Source organism: Pseudocercospora fijiensis (assembly GCF_000340215.1).
Source record: "Pseudocercospora fijiensis CIRAD86 unplaced genomic scaffold MYCFIscaffold_15, whole genome shotgun sequence".
In the NCBI taxonomy this organism is placed as follows: domain Eukaryota; kingdom Fungi; phylum Ascomycota; class Dothideomycetes; order Mycosphaerellales; family Mycosphaerellaceae; genus Pseudocercospora; species Pseudocercospora fijiensis.
The window spans coordinates 813,815-828,470 of record NW_006921546.1 but is presented as its reverse complement, the minus strand read 5'-3'; positions in this window follow the sequence as shown (position 1 = coordinate 828,470).

Here is a 14,656-nt window from a genome sequence, read left to right as displayed (position 1 = left end):
CTAGAATAGGGTAATTCTTAGGTTTCCTAGGTCTAGTTCTCCTAGCAGCTAAGGTAGCTACTCTGCCTGCTATCTCTATAATCTAGTAGGGAATCTTATCGGTTTTATCCTTTTCTAGCTCCCGGATTCTTATAGTAAGAGCGTTATTGTTCGGCTAGCGAGCTACGAGCTTTTAACATTCCGGAATATAGGCAAGGGCCTTAGCATTGCTAAGCTATATACTATTCCTACTAAGGAATTTCTTTACCTAAAAATCGGGGTCCTTATAATGCTTCTAAAGATTCTTTATAATATTAGTCGTCTTAGGCTCCTTACATATAGCCCTCTACCGGCTCGGGGGGTTTACTCCTTTCGATAGTTCCTTAGCGGTAGGCTTCGGGTTTAGCGGTAGTGCGTCGTCTATTTCTAGGTTACTATCCTTAGGTAGGCTAGCGTTACTATTTAAAGATTTAGTAGTAGGCTGCCTATAAGTACTAGAAGGGCTAGTAGTAGGGGTTTTACGACTAACCGTTTCCTTAGACTAGGTTCTTACTCTTAGAGGTAGTAGGCTCGGGGACCTTTAAGTAGTTCTTCGAGGCTAGGTTTGTTTACGAATTGCTTCTTCTACCTCGCGAACGCTAAGCCCTTAAACTACGTTACAAATGCCCTTAGTCTTCGTAGTACCTTTCTACTTAGTAGTAGCTTTCCGGATCCGATTTACGTCGGCAATAGCGGTAACGGGAAGTCTATTCCTAAGCGGTGCATCCTAGCTACGAGTATAGGCAAGGGTATCTATAACTATAGCCGCCTCGTAGTCGCTAAAATCTAGCTCTTTATCGGCCTCCTCGACTATACCTAGATCGTAGGGCCTTTAGTATAGTATAACCCGCCTAGTAGTAGTAGGGGTAGTAGTAGGGGTAGGAAGGCCGTTTCGAGCATCGTTTAAAGCGATCCCTCTATAGGGATTTCCCGGAGACCTTAAAGGTAGAGGGGGAAGAGTAGAAGGAATTATCGGAGCTAGGGCTCGAGGAGTTAGAACTCGAGGGCCTAGTTAAGCTATAGTACTAGGGGCTATAGTTCGCCTTAGTTGCTAAGAAGGATAGTTAAATTATTTTCGAAGGGCTTCTATTCTAAATTTAGGTAGGAAAACAATCTCCTACTAGTAATAGGCCTCGAAGAGAGGAAGTATAATAGCGAGCTTTAGGAGGGTAGGACTATTACGGAAGCGGAATAGGGTAGCGTATAGTGTACCTAGGGGCCCGAAGTACTACGTACGGTCTCGAATATAGTAGAACCCTTAGTCTTATATATACCGGTAGGGCCCGCAGTTTAGACGAAGGTAGCCTTTAGCTCCGTAATAGTAATAGCGACCCTCTATACTAGGGATAGATTAAAAAGTAAAGGCATCTATAGTTAGCCCTTATACAAACTAGTTATTATATATCTAAGTTGTAGGGGTATTATCGCTCTAGAGGGGATAGAGGCGCTATAGGGTATACGAATCGGTATTAGTATTAACCGGACCTATAGTAGGGCCCTTCTAATTATCTCGGGAGAGGACGTAAAGTTTTAGGTCTTAGAACTACTTAATAAGGTCGTCGATACCGGGGTCCGTAACTAGCTTAAGGGCTACCCCCTATCGCTAGATATCTAGGGTAGGGCGTATACTTAGCATTCTTTTCTTAACTGTCTCTCGTAGCTCTTTTTAATAGCTACTATCGTTACTAGTAAGGAGCGAGAAGCCCTATCGGCTACGAGCTAGGTCGTACCTAGTACGATAAATCTATTCGAAGTCGGTATAGGATTCCTTATCGTAAGGGTAGATGCTACATTTTTCGTAGATCCGAGATATAATAGTAGGCATAGAGCCTCCTAAGCCCTTTAGAAATAGACGGCTCCTCGTAACATTATTAAGAAGCCTCCTCGGTATCCCTTTAGCGATACTATAGAAGTCCTAACAAAAGCGAAGGGCATTACTCTTAGCCGTTTGTCTAGTATATAGCTATTTAAGGTATTCGCGGGAGTTTAGCCGAACCGCGATATCCTAGTTAGTAAACTCGCGCTTAAACTTCTTTAAGAAGGCTTCCTACGTAAGAGGCTTACTACCTAGGAGCCGAGCAACTCGGGGTCGGATACTAGCTTTACAATTAGCTATAAGGAGCTTTACCGTAGTAGCCGTTTTAGCCCTTAGATAGTATCGCTTAAGAATAGTAGAAAACCTTTTAATAAAGTTAGTAGCGTTTTCTCTAGTAAAGAGGGGGTTCTTAACGGTCCCTAGGAGGGGCATCTACGGCTTTAAGTCTAAGAAGGCCTAAAGAAGACCTTAGAGAAGTTAAGGGGATAGCCCTCCGGTTGCCTAGATAAGCTACTAGGGAACTTCTTAAGTACCGCCCTCCTAGGTAGTACCTCTTTAAGCCGCTTCTCTATTTTCTATACTAGTATCCTTATCGCTTCCCGAGGCCGTAGTCCTCTCGGTATTAGAGTTAGTATCGAGGTAGTTGCGAATAAAGTTTAGAGGTAGGTCTCGGTAGGTACCGGCATTAGAGGGGGCCTATAAAGGCGGCTCCGCCGGGGTAGGGTTATTATTGTTTTATTAGGAGCTTATCTCGTCGATAGAACAAACAATTTATAGAAGACGATAAACGATTAGAATAAATAGGAAGGATATAGTATCGATAAAATTAGATAGGTTGCTAGGTATACTTAAGGTAAAGAGGGAGCGTAGACGGGCTATAGCGTACTTTGTAGTACGTATCGCGTCTGTATCCTCGAAGCAAGGGGAGGGTAGGCAGTAGTCCGTATATATATAGAATAAAGGGGGCGGCGAATGTTACCTAGCTAGCTAGCTAGTATACCCGCTATATCCGTTCTAGGCCCCCTTTATTCCTCTCTATTAATTTCTATTAACTCGTAGTATACCGATTACGGTACTACGGAAGGGTCGTAATAGCCCGGAAGGAAGTTTTAAGTTAGGCTCGCGCCGATTAGCGGAAGGGATAGGGGGCTATCGACTTTTCGGGGTTCTTCGTATCCCTATCTCTAGTTTCTTATAGCGGGCTCTTAGGTTTCTTTCTATATAGGTCGTTTCTTATAAGGTCCCGCCTACTATAGACAAGTAGGGAGTCGTAACATTCGTAAATAGTATTTCCTTTTGCTTTAAGTCGGTAACGGTATTCCTTTTACTTTAAGTCGGTAACGGTTTATTAGTAGTAAGACGTCTCGATACTACTAGGGTCTTTTTAGCGGTAGTATTACATTAGTAGTGTAGTCCTCGCTCTAGGCGAAGGCTATAAACGTTTCTTCTTAACTATATATATACCTGTACCTTTAAATAAATAAAGATAGCCCTACCTTCGGCTCTAGAAAATATAGGCGGGACGAGTAGGTCGTAGGTAGAAGTACATATATAGGGAACTGTATACTATAGGCCTAGTACTTAGTGTCTCTTAGGTAACTGCGAGGGGTCGGCGTAGTATTATATACTTCGAAGGGAAGGCGTTATAAATATTAAAGAGAAGAGAATAGCCGTAGGGAGGGCTATATTGCAGCTAGATTAGGTATACTTCCTATGTCTTTCTTGCTATATATTGTCGTAGCTATGTCTCCTTATATAGTGTATATATATGTTCTAATTATAAAGATAGTTGTATATATTCGGGGGTACAAAAAAAAGGAGAGAGGGTACAAGTGTATACACCTATACTAAGCCGGGTTTCCCTACTATACTAGTATACGAAGTAGCGGTAGTTTCGAATTAGATTTATCCGACTATATCTAAGACTTCTATTTCTTAGCTCGTTCGTATATTATAAAATCTAGTATATTAGATACTATAGTCGAGGTAGTAAGGACGATCTATTTATAGTACTATAGACAAAGGGGTACTTCTATATCCTCGTATTTAAGCAATAAGCGTACCGGGACGCCTTTTTTTAACTACTACTTATCTATAACCTCTATACCGAATACCTATTCTAGTTCTAGCCGAGTCGGGAGCGCTATATAATCGAGATAAAGAACGTTATCGATATATACGACCTAGTTATAGTTCTACGGACTAGCTCTATTGCGTCTCTTATCTTTCGTTAGCTTACTAGAGTCTTTTATAAGATATACGAATATAGCTCTAGGTAGTATAAAGTTATCGATCTTATATATCTAGTTTTCGGCTAGCTGCTTCGGAATATATAGACCCCGTAGTAGTCCGGGTTAGTTTAGTTTAGTTTACTAAGCCGAAATTCTAGTTTAGTTTAGTTTAGTTTGCTAAGGAACCGGTATACGGACCGGTTTGCCGGCTATATACCGGCTACGGACAAAAACCTAATCTAAAACACGTCTAAATAGCCCGAAACATAGATACAATCGTATAGATAGGGCCCCTAGACCCGATCCGAGGTCGTCGTATATCGTCGTATATCGTTGTATATCGTTGTATATCGTCGTATATCGTCGTAGTTTAGTTAGATATTCTCGGAAACCGGCTTAGACTAGCGGGGTAAAAAACTAAACCGGAACTAAACCGGAGGGGTACCGCTAAGAAACCAAACTATATACGTTCTATAGTTCGCAAACCGAACTACTACGGGGTCTAGGAATATAGATAATATAAACGCTAGGGCAGATAACCGGCTTTATACCGCTAGCTAATACCTATAGATCGAACGCAATTTTCTTATTTAGCCGAAGTCCTAGGTTAAGCGACGAATTAGATAGCCGAAAAGGATAGGCGTTAGTAGTTAATAGCCCGTTATTACTCTATACCCTCTACTATATCGAGGTTATAGCGACGTACCCTAACGTATATACCGTCTTACCTATACCTATATCTATACCGCCGATATAGAAGTCCGCGCTAGTAATAGAAGCTAGAAGCGTCTAGGTAATTATATAGAATTAGTAAGACTTTAATAGACGAGTCGATCTCTAATTAGGCGGAATAACGCCTATATACGGCGAAGTCTAAGAAGGATCGAGTAGTCTAAAATCGTATATTAACTTAAAGTTCTTAGCGTCGAGGTAGGAGTATACGTTACTAGACAACTGCTTCTCGACGTCGGTTTCTATATCTAAATCTATCGACTAGCTAGGTACCGCCGACGAGATCTAATCTACAAAATCTACTAACGTCTAGATCGGTAGAGGGTCGGCTTAGACTTCTACTTACGTACCTAGTAGTCGTATAGCGAGTTCGGGCTTATTCGGATCTAGTAGCGATACGATCTAACTCGGTAACAACTCGATCTATTTCTAGCGAATTCGATCTCGCTTTAAGTCGATTATATCTCTAGCCTTCTTACTATTAGTATTATTAGCTTTACTCGATTTAATTTTTCTATCGTCCTTAGTATTATTACTAGTATTTGTCTACGCCGGAGGTTGTACTAGGGATAGTACTAGTCTATTTAAAGGTAGCTATATCTTAGGCAAAGTAGAAGTAATATAGGCCTTTACCGTATACTCTATCGTATCGGGCTATATAGAACGGACGGCCGTTCGAACTAAATCGTTAAGGGCGACTAGAAGTAAAGCAGTATTTCTATTATAACCGTTATCGCGGAGCACCTTATTAACTGCCTTATCGATAGCCTACTAAATCGCTATTATATCTGTAGCAACGTCGGCTATAGCTTTTCGCGTAGCTATCTACTAGGCTACCTCTTACTCTTCCTATATCCTCTAGAATCTATCCGCGATAACCTATTTATAACGCTTATAATTAGTACGATCCTTATAAGTAAGTCGGTCGTCCTTAGCTTACTTAATAGCTAATTTCGTAGGCGACTACGGACTCTAACCGATATCAATTTCGGTAGGATTGCTAGCTATAGAAGCACCGTACTAAGTTAGGTCGATAGTTCTAGAAGCCTTTAGTAGGGACGGTCGACGATATATAGAAGGTAACCTAGTATAGTCCGTTATATTTTTACCGATAAGGAAATCGAGTCTAGTAGAAATCCTAGTATCTAAGCTATTATATATCTCTATAGCTAGGGAGTAGAATATCGGATTAGTCTTGCATTTAGAAAGACCTTTAGGGCCGCGAGCTAGATCGATTACTACGAAGAATTCGTACTTCTACTATTCGGGCGATAGTAATAACTCTCGTACGAGCTAGAGCTATAACAAATCCTTTGTACTAATATTATTAGAAGTCTTCGATTATAAGATAGACTAATTTAAGCTAAATACCTCGTAGTCTGCTATTAAAGGTAACCGCTAGTCGATAATACTAAACTATAACGTAATCTTAGCCCGGTCCGGCTTAATAGGGCGTAGCGCGTCGGATATTACTAGATTAGTATCCTTGCTACTATACAAATCTCCTAGCGTTATCTTCTTAAATACCCGACCGGCTCTACTAGTCTTACTAGTAGAGGCAGAACTTGCTCTACGCTTAGATATAGAGGGCGTAGTTTATCGGAATCTATTAGTCTCGCTCTTAGATACGTCTTCCTCTTTAGCATTATTACCGGCCGGTAGGGTAAACTTGTCCCTTATAACATTCTATATAAGGCGATATACTAAGTAGACTATAGACCTCTAAATTTTATTATTCGGACTATTTGTATTGTCCTATAGAAGCATTCCCCTAATATACTACTTCGGAGCCTATTTAGGATCTTTAAAGTACTATTCGCGTATTAATAGCCTATGTCTAGGTTTAGTAGGATAGTTAAGGTTACTAGTAATAGCGTATACTATATCTTTCTCCTCCTTATAATGCCTCTTAACGGGCTAGCGAAGCTACTTCCCGTTCGACTAGTTAAATAAAAAATATTTCTCTAGATACGGAAGGAGCCTTTTTATTACTAACGTAAGAAGAGGCTTGTCGATGCTATATAGGTTTAGTATAATATGTTTAGGGACGTCTTTGCCGCTATTTAAGGCTTTAATTAGTAGCTCGTTATTATTTAGCTAGTCCTCGATATTCGTAGAGACTACTATCTTAGCAAAAGTAGTAGGCGACGAGTTTATAACTAGTATATAGTATTAGTATATAATAGGTTATACTAATTAGTAATACTTATATAGTAGAGGTTAGAGACTATAGATCGATAACGACGTATACTATCCGAGAGTAGCAGAGAAACTAATAGAGGTAGTAAAATTCGCTATATATTAGGGTCGGCGGAGGTAAGAATAGGAGTAGAGAGCTACTTATACCCGCCGACCCTAACGCGAGCCGTTAGAGTTGCGTTATATAATAAGTATCTATATATACTAGCTTAACGCTAGTTGAGTACGACGGCTAAGTTATATAGTACAGCCTATATATAAGTTAGAATAGGGCATTAGCGAAGGAAATAATATACTATATATACGATAGGGAGGGTAAGGGAATATATATATATATATAGAATAGGTATATTAGTATAAGTTAATAGTAAATATTAAAGAAGGTAGTAATTAGGAAAGGTAACGACCTTAAATGCCTACCTCGTAACTAGGTCGGTTAGCGAGTCGGGCCTAACTAGCTAATAAATCGACGAAGTAAGGCATCTAGCGCTTAAGTATATAATAGTTTAGTTACGCAACTAGTAACCGAAGTAATAAGGCTATAGATAATCGTTATAGTATAAACCCCTATACGATAGACAGTTCTAGATATAGGACTAACAAGTCGCAGTAAATATAGTACTACGTAATAAGTAATCGAAAGTTAGTAATATAAATATAAGCCTATCTATAGCAGAGTTGCAACTACGATCGCCGGCGCGGGACGCGAGTGCTAATAAGCTACGTAATACAGCTGAATTAACGGATCTATATTCTTATAGTAACTAACAATTATTATATAATAGCGAGTAGACTAGACCCGCTATAGTCCGAGGGTATAGGCTAGTAAGGCGGTTAGTCTTAGGACCCGAGAGTAGGGTATATACATAGTTCGAGCTAACGATTAAGATAGCGTGTTTTCTATAGATACTACTAACTCTATCGGCGGCGAAAAGGCATATATTTAGCTATAACGAGTAGCAAATAAAGGTATAAAACGATCGAAATATTCTATAGATCGTATACTAGAGTAGTAGTCTAAGTAGGAGGCTAAATAAACGACTGTATATAAATCCGTAGTAATATAATATACTAGGCGTAAGGTTAAGAAGCGAGATAATAGATAACGTAATTTGCCGAACCTGCTACCGAAGTTAGTAATAGAGGATATAGAAGTTATCTAGTAGGCTTAGTACCTAATTCGATACCGAATTAGGGCCCGAGTCGGTATTAGCAAACCCCGCGACTAGAGTAGTTCTAGTTTCTACTACTAACTAACGTCGACTTTCTACTACGCTATATATATAACTACTGCCTTCGAGAATACTACGTACTTAACTACCTCGCGATTAATATTTAATAGGCGGTATTACCCGTAGCCTTAGCCTATCGCCGTCGATATACTACGTATTTTACGCTAGCGTCGAGAGGTTAATTTAAGAGTCTAGTTAGATTAGTAGCACGTTCTAATTACTATTATTACCGGAATGCTAAAGGACGCAAGGTTACCTATATAACCTAGTATTAATAGACGAGAAATACGAAAAAGAGTTCCCTAAGGTAGTAAAGTAGATCCGTACGGTAGAGGGATAGACTACGTTTAGGTGCCTAGTATATAAGATTTGTTCTAATTATCGCCGACAGACGAGACGAAAAACGGTACGCGTAATAACGTATAGAGTCGGCGATACTAGCGATTACGCGGAAATTGCTATATCTACGGATACTAGACTAGCGATACTAGAAGGATCTAGAGCGGTACCGCCGTACCGTACACTAAATAATATATAGTAGAGTATAGTTATAGTATAAAAGCAGAACGGGAAGGTAAAACCTATATATCGACTATATAAACTCGATTATCGCTAGCCTATAGTTAAAGGCCGCGCGTTAGTCGGAGTCGATAATATAGACCTCGAACGATTAGTTAAGATACTATAGGTAGATTGTAGTTTCGAAGCCGGAGGCGACGCCTTATATTAGATAAGCGACTAATATAGACACGTTCGAATTAATAACGAGCGATAGTAGAGGGCTAGTCTATCTAATATATTAGGCAGAGGCCTATAGCTACGATTTGCAATCTATAAGCAAATTAAGGAGGCAGAACGAGCGTAAACGTAAACGTAGAAAAGCAAGATAAATAATTAATTTTACTAAGTCCGATATAGAAGTCCTACTCTAATAGTAATAGGCACTAATCTATTTATTAAACGGAAGGTAAGATACCCTAGCTACGATAAGCACTACGCTTTAATCTTAGATATATACTAATATATAGTAAGCATATTACGTATAGCAGTCTTAAGCGCCGCAATCTCTTCCTTTATCTATTTAATCTCGGCCTATATTTAAGTACCCTAATCGCGCTATAGCGATAGCGGACTTAGGGTAGCGCGATAATTAAGGAAAGGCTAAATCGGCTACGACTAGGAGTCGTTAGGCTAGGGTAGATTATATACCTCTAGCTAATCAATTTCGAATTGTATCTATCGAGTATAAGGCCTCTACGGTATTATTAACCTCGAGTTAGCTAAATACGCCGATAGAGATAGTTCTAACTAACCCGTAATACTGCGAGGCGGCTTCGAAGGTATATATTCGACCTAGCGGATTAGCTAACGCTAATTAATTTACCGATAAAGAATATATATCTATATATACTATAGTAGCGACCGAGCGAGGAATAAATAGTCTAAATACGCCGATTGCTTCAGTGCAATATCGATAGTATTACTATATACCGTCGGCCTAGACTATAATAATTACCGCTAGACTAATAATAGCGCTAGATTAATAGTTCCCGAATCCGACTCGCGACCGAATTAAGCTAGCGTCGATAAGGTACGAAAATAGCGAACAGTCTATAGGCTACGATTATGCTTTAGCGTTAGTAGGGCATATCTAATAGGACTAATAAGCGATTATAGACAGCGACTCGGGTAGTCTATACTAGAGTAGAGGATAAAACCGCAATTTAATGCCCCTCTTTTCGTAGGGTAAACAAGTACAAAGACGCGTATAGTCTAATATATACTACGTTAGATTCGCGATAATACTACTACTCGTTATAGTATACTTAGGATAGGTCGCAACTACGAAGAAGATAAATACAGAACTTAATCGTTATCCGACTTAATAGAGTTAGATAGGAATACTAGATTTAAAGAAGAAAACAGGAAGGAGACTTGTTTATACGTAGCGACTAGCATTAGATCGAAATTTATAAAAGTAATATATACTAGAGTATAGCGATAGAGGACTAACGTAACTAGTATAAGGGTAGGAATAGCAAAGATCTAGTAAGGCTAAAACGGAAGTATAGCGACGATAGGGCGGATCGGAGCGACGATATAAAGCTATTAAAACGACGTAAGAAACGAGATAAAGGCTTAATAACTTCTAGTAAAGAACGTTTAAATCGAAAGAAGGGCTTACTCGAAGTAAGGGAGCAAATCTTATATAACGAGACGCGTCGTAAACTATTCGCTATTACGTTAACTAGGGCTAGAGGATATAAGACGATATTTCCTACTACTTAAACCCTAGTATAGGTAGACGAAACAATTAAGGAGGTATATAGTAAAAACTACGATCGATTACTAGCTTTACGTACAATAGTACTATAGCCGGGTAGCTATATACTATCGAGAGACGTAATCTAAGCAGTCGGTAGAGATCCCGATATAATAGTATTAAGACTAATATTAGAATAGTTGCGAGAAGCTATACGAAAGGAGCGAGGCTATATTAATACCTATATCTAATCGATATTAATAAACTAAGTACCGATCGCAATAACCGATACTCTAAAAAGGATAGTATACGCTAAGAGGATACTCGATAACTAAATCTTCGAGTGCTACGACGAGAAACTAGTAAGACTCTCTCTAAAATAGTATAGTTACTAGATAATAGCTAACGGTCGATATATACTACGCGCTACCTTAGTAAGCTTATATACAAATGTCTAGCGGGTATACTACTCCGGTAGAATCGGCGAGGCTAGAAGATATATATTAAATAGTACTACTATAAAGTTAGATTATCTACCGCTATAGTACTTAGTAGAATACTAACCGGATAGTCGATAGAGTCGCATTTAAGTAAAGGTAGAGGTAAAGCGATCTAGCTAGCCTTAGATTATAAGTTAATATACTAGCCGTTCCTAGATCGGATAACTACGTAGAATATAACGGATTAAGCTACTTATAACCTTCGGTTATCGAAAGCATAGAAGATATACGCACGGTATATAGGTAGAGTATAGGATACCTCTAAATTATTAATAAATAACTTCGAGAGCGTACGTAACGATATCGATATACTTATAGCAATCGACGTTGTTTTAGATTCCGACGATAAAGGCGGATCGATCGAGCGCTATAGTAAGAGTAGTCTACAAGCGCCGTATTTCTCTTATATACTAATATAATCGATAGGTCCTAAAGCGTCTACTAGGCAATAATTAAGTAAACAACTTAAAGCCGGCGACAATGCGATAGATAAGTTAGTAGAGGCGGAGGCCCTATCTAAGAAAAACGATATTAGACTACCTATACTATAGAGTAGTTTCTAAGCGATAGATTAGGAGCCGACGGAGTCTACTAATCCGTTTGCTTCGGTATAGGGAAGTAACGGTATAAGTACTACTAAAACAATAGAATATAATAGAACCGAAAACAATAGATATAAAAGGTATAGATATACCGTAGTAATAAGAATAGGGAAAGGATTACGCGCTAATTACTATACGAATAGCAGGTATTCTAACTAGTCTTACGTAATAGATAAGACTTTATTCGCGGCAATAAGTAATCGCGTTAGGGATGTATTAGAGCTAGAAGAGAGGGAGTAGATATAGTAGATAGATATAGAGGCGGACGGCGGCAAAGTTAAGGAGATAGTATTTAATAAGGAGACGTAGGATCGAAGAATTAGGAGATATATAGTAAAAGAGAAGAAGAAGTCGAAAGGAAACAAACGAAAGAAAGTAGAGATATATCGCTTTAATATAGCTATAGAGGACGAATAGAATATATTCTTATTAACTGTAATAAATTGATGCCCTATATAATATAACGAAATCTATTAATACTATACGAGTCGGTCGCTAAGTTAGTACTAACTTAGTATACGTAGTAGACGTATATAAATGCTAGTAGTTACCCGAGTATACGTATAAACGTTAGATGTTAGTAGAAGCAATAATCGTATAATATACAGATCCGATAGAAAATGTAATTTAAAGGCTAGTACTAGTACCTACGACGACTCGAGCCCGACTCGATATACGAGTCGGATAGTAAAGAATAAAATTCTAACTACGATTAGATTTGCTAGAATTTCTAGATCGCGACGATCCTATTAGATAAGATCTTTAACGTACGATCCTAAGGATCCTAAGGATCCTAAGCGATCCTATCGATAGGATCGTCGCGATCGGTAAAAAAGTTTCTATAACGTATCGATAATATAGATTGCCTATATACTAACCTAGACAAGTACGTATTTATCTTCTTTTATATAGATAATATAGTACTATTATACTACGGCTAATATAGATAGAAAGTAATAGACCTTAAGTAGAAGCTAATAAAGGAATATAAACTTAATAACCTAGGCAAGCTCTTATAGTTTCTCGGTATTAAAGTTATACGTAACAGGCAGAATAGAAAGCTATAGTTATTATAAAAGACATATACTAAGAAGATAGGTTAGCGATATAGAATTAAACCTAAAGCTAGGAGGCGAGTAAAGTTACTATTGCTAACTAGATATAAGCTATATAAGAAGCTAATACCTAATAAAGCTAGCAAACTATACCTAAATTTAGTAGCAATCCTAGCCTACTAGAGCCGTATAGGTTTACTTAACTTTATAGCAGTTCAAACTAGGCCGGACATTGCTAAGGCAGTGTCCCTGCTATCTAAGGGTCTTTAAAATCTACGACTAGAGGATATAGTAGCGGCTAATTAGTATATTAAATACCTGCTTTTAGACAAAGTACCTATACTTAGAATATAACGCTAATAGACTAGCAATTACCGCTTATTTAAGCTAATAGCTTTATAAATTCTACGGGGCTTCTAATGCCTTATATAGTAACTATAAAGGCACTAGATAGTCGTTAGAATAATAGTTATTTAGCCTATTTAATAGACTAGTCGATTAGAAAGCAGTACGACAGTTAACTACTACTAAATCTACGACTAAGGCTAAGCTGCTAGCCGCCTTATATATAGGCTTAGAATTAAACTAGTAGAAGGGATTCTTTAATAATATTAGCCTTACCTTAGATAGCCTTCCTATACTATACTATAATAATATATAAACTATTCGTATTATTAAGGCGGATACTAGCAAGCTAGACACTAAGCTTAGGTATATAGATATTTATTAATACTAGCTACGCTAAGAGTATAAGTTAGGTCGTATATACTACGAGTATTTAGTAATATAGAATATACTAGCCGATTAACTAACTAAGCTCTATAGCCCCTAGAACTAGAAGAGGTTTATTAAATAGCTAAGACTAACTAAACTAATACCTAGGGTTATATAAGGAGGCAACTCTTCCTTTAATAACCTCTCCCTCTTTAGTAATATAAAGACAACTCTATATAATACTTAGTAGCCGCCCCCCCTACTAACTATAACTAAGTTAATTAAGTATACCCTTATAAATTAGCGCTAACAAAAGTATCTAATACGGTAACTACGACTAATTAGAGTAAAGGATTTAACCTTACCTTCTAATATAGACTAAATAAATAGTATAGGCAACCTTACCTTATAGGGTACGTTACTATCGCCTATATTATTACTTCGAGCGTTACTTCTACTAACTAATAAGCCTGCGGCGTTTGTATTAGTGCTAATAATAATATTATAGTAGTCTTATCTAAGGGCAGCGTCCTTAGTTAAGTTACCTATCCTAATTCGTTAAACCTATTTAACTAATATATATTTACTTAATCCTTTATCTAATTAATTAGACGCTACCTATACGACTAATATAATAACCGATAGTATAATATAGACGGCTTAGTTTACTTTAATTAAACTAACTTTACTAAACGGTACGGGTTCTTAAATAAGGCTTAAAGTTATCGGTCCGTACTTTAACTACGTAGGAAGAAAATAGTTCCTAGTAATAGGGACCGTATATACAGGTATATACGCAGTCTAGATTATATAACGATATCCTTCGAGGTAATCGGGGTATAAAATAAGACTCTCTTATATATAGTATAGATTTAAACTAATTTTTTATTATTTTAATAAAGTACTATATAAGAAGTTAAAAGAATTTATTTTAAGTTTCGTTTGTTTATATATAAAGAAGTATTAACTACCTTACCTAAAATAGAAGATATACCCCTTCTCTATAAGCTAAGGGGGTATATAATACGTTAGCTTAGTTATATAATAGGTATGTAACTTCTTAGCTTAAAGAAGTTTTATACTATATTTCAGACTATAGAATAGATAGAATATAGGCAATTAACGAAGCTATATTAAACCGCTAGTAATATAGTATTACGTAAGTAATCTACTACGCTATACGTAATACTTTTGTATTACACTATAAACGTAGGAGGCTACGTAACCCCTTATAATGCTTACCTATAGTAAGAAAGGAATAGCTAGCGGTAAGCGTAATATACCCGATAGCCCG